This window comes from Hemibagrus wyckioides, linkage group LG23, assembly GCF_019097595.1.
Source record: "Hemibagrus wyckioides isolate EC202008001 linkage group LG23, SWU_Hwy_1.0, whole genome shotgun sequence".
NCBI lineage: Eukaryota > Metazoa > Chordata > Actinopteri > Siluriformes > Bagridae > Hemibagrus > Hemibagrus wyckioides.
The window spans coordinates 18851850-18855300 of record NC_080732.1 but is presented as its reverse complement, the minus strand read 5'-3'; the positions used below and the strand labels follow the sequence as shown (position 1 = coordinate 18855300).

The following is a 3451-nucleotide window of genomic DNA, read 5'->3' as shown; positions in this document are numbered from 1 at the left end:
CTGGTTCACAAAACCCTGCAGAGGCCCGGCCCACTATTGTGATTCTGACATCACGGCTTGTCGTGAGGCGTCAGTTAGCTTCCTCCCATATCACCGGACAAACATGTTTCACATCGAGCCTCAATACACCACTGATCGCTGCTTATAATAAAAGGGTGGAACAGGATGATACACTTTCCTATTTTCTAATAGCATATTATAATGTAATGTCCTTCAGTGATTAAAGAAGCAGTCTGTAATTTTTGGGCTGGCCCTGTGTCTGATCATATTCAACCTCAGACCCAAGGAAGAGAAGATCATTAGAATAAACGTCTCAAATTTTCTTTAGTGTGTATTTGTGCTTTAAACTGGAAGTCTGCGCTGCTCTGAATATCCTTTAAAGCGGCTATTTGTCATTTTTACAGCCCGCTATTGGCCATGAAGTGAATTGCTGTGTTATGATGAAAATATTAACCTTAAGCCTTCTTTATCATGCCTTGTAAAACAGCTACATTTTATTTAGGTACGTTCTTTATTCTAGGCTTGGGTTCACTTCTTCTTCTTTTTTTCTGACCCTGAAATGGCTCGGGATATATTCAAAGCATTTTCCAGTTTATTTTTTTAAACTAGAAAATGCTTTGAATATATCCCGAGCCATTTTTGGCTTTGAATATATCCCGAGCAAGTCAGACAGAGCTAAAGAGGGCTTAAGGTAAATATTTTCATCATAACAGCAATTCATTTCATGGCCAATAGAGGGCTGTAAAAATGACAACTAGCTGCTTTAAAGGATATTCAGAGCAGCGCAGACTTCCTGTTTAAAGCACAAATACACACTAAAGAAAATGAGAGTAGTTTACTATGATGATCTTCTCTTCCTTGGGAATATTACCAGGCACATGGCCATGGGCAAAACATAAAAAAGCACCCCTACATTCAGTAGGTGTAAAAACAGGGGCAATCTGGAGTGCATTAATGTTTTGTCTGCTATAGAAACAGCCTAATGGGCACATTTTCTTAGACATAGTGGCACCTAGAGGGCACTTCATCTCAGTTTAGTATGTATTGCCCTGCATCCATCTACTGAAATAGCACATTTGAGGCAATCTAGAAGGCACTACATCTTATTTTCTAGCATGTAGGGGCATCCTACAGGGCATTTCAACATGTTTTCTAGCATAAAGGGGCATCCTACAGGGCATTTCATCAATTTCTTGGGCAGGAATTAGGGCACTCGATCATGTTTTTTCCAATGTAAGGTTACCCTTAAAGGGCATTTTAGCAGGCTTTCCCAGACATAATGGTACCCTTGTGGGCCTTTTGTCATGTTTCCTCAGACACATGGGCACCCTAGAGGGCACTTCAATATGTTTTTTAGCATGATGGGGCATCCTAGAGTACATTTCATCTAGGGCAATAATTAGGGCACTTGATCATGTTTTTCCAATACAAGGTTACCCTAGAAGGCATTTTAGTGTGCTTTCCAAAAAATAAGGGTACACTTGTTGGCCTTTTGTCATGTCTCCTTAAACATATCGGCACCCTTGAGGGCATTTCAACATGTTTTCTAGCATGACAGGACATCCTACAGGACATTTCATCTAGGGTGGTAATTAGGGCACTTTATCATGATTTTCCAATGTAAGGTTACCCTAGAGGGCATTTTGGCAGGCTTTCCCATACATAATGGTATCCTTGTGGGCCTGTTGTCATGTTATCTCACACACAGTGGCACCCTAGAGGGCATTTACTGTGCTTTCCCCAAAATAAGCGTACCCTTGTTGGCCTTTTGTCATGTCTCCTCAGACATAGTGCCACCCTAGAGGGCATTTCAACATATTTTCTAAGCATGAAGGTGCATCCTACAGGGCATTTCATCTAGCACAATTAGTAATTAGGGCACTTGATCATGTTTTTCCAATGTAAGGTTACCCTACAGGGCATTTTAGCATGCTTTCCCAGACATAATGGTACACTTGTCAGCCTTTTGTCATCTCTGCCCAGGCACAGGTACACCCTAGAGGGCATTTCATCACATTTCTTTCAGTCATTAGGGGCAGTTATCACTTCCCCCTTTTCTCCAATATAAGTCCATCCTACAAGGCATTTTATTGCATTTTATCAAGCATAGGGGCATTCTCCAGGAAATATTTGCCCTGTTTTGCCCCAAGGAGAGCACTGCTTCCAGCCTGTCTTAAACACAGTGTGTTTATGTGAAATGAAATGATCTGTGATCTTTGGAAAATCCCAGTGCCTTCTGGGTAATTTCTGTTCCAGAAGCCCACAGCTCCTCTCTACTAAGCCCCTTAACATGGCGACGGGATTCCCCAAGATAAAATGGTGAGGGGGGAAACGGCAGTAACACGAGGCCGGCGTGCTGCTGAAGGTAAAAAACTGCTTCTTGTGAGGAAGTGTGGTGTTCATGCCCTCTTGTGTGCTGAGAGAGAACTGACGCTCGTGCTGCCCAGAGGCCATTTTGAATATCACAGCATGCAGATGACTGAATTACATCTGCCTTCAGTTAGGAGGAGCTTGGAGCGTTTTATCACAGCTTTATCATAGCATTTTTTTAATCGAACCACTCTGTGCAATAAAAATCTAGTGCATCTCTTATAAAGCTTATAATTTCAATGTACAGTGTCTGGAAAAGTATTTAAAAAAAAGAAAAATATGCATTTTTGGACGCTTACTCTGGCGCGGAAATCTGCTATGAAGAAACGGAAATAAAAAAAAACCCCAAACAAACAAACAAACAAATAAATAAATAAATAAATAAATAAACAAACATGTTTATTACAATAAATATAAAAATAAGATAGTAAGATAAGTAAGGTAAAAATACTGTAGAGTATATAAACTAACACCAATTAATAATAATAATAATAATAATAATAATAATAATAATAATAATAATAATAATGCATAGAATCTACAAAACTGTTAAACATCTTAATAATAATAAAAAATAATAATTAAAAAATAATAAAATACATTACTATTTAATTATAATTTATATATAGTTCATATTTTTATTACACTTCCTCTTCCCTAACCCTTCTTCTTCTTCTTCTTCTTCTTCTTATTATTATTATTATTATTATTATTATGTTGTTGTTGTTATAAATATTAGAATGTACATATATATAGAATATAATAACATAAAAATAAGCGATATCATTATTCTAATCGCCTTAATAATAATAATAATAATAATAATAATAATAATAATAATAATAAAACACTTCAACAGTATAAACACTTCTCTCACAAATCCCGCGTGCTTCTCTAGGCTCGCGCCAATTAAGACAGTCCGAAACTTTAGCTAATTAGTGGAGAGAGAGAGACAGAGAGAGGGGGGGCTTACACACACACACACACACACACACACACACATACACACACACACACAGGCGTGCGCGCGGTTGAGGGACAGAAGCTCTCCTTTAAACCCGCGACACGCCTCCGGCATCAG

At 38.4% G+C, this 3451-nt stretch overlaps 1 protein-coding gene across 1 annotated transcript in view; it reads left to right on the top strand.

The window, feature by feature from the left end:
- Positions 1-3423: 3423 nt before the first annotated feature.
- phf1 (PHD finger protein 1) overlaps positions 3424-3451 on the top strand; it is a 39242-nt gene continuing 39214 nt past the window's right edge. Inside the window, exon 1 of the mRNA XM_058376541.1 lies at positions 3424-3451. This exon is cut by the window's right edge and continues 520 nt beyond it. The gene's annotated coding sequence lies outside the window, so the exon portion shown is untranslated.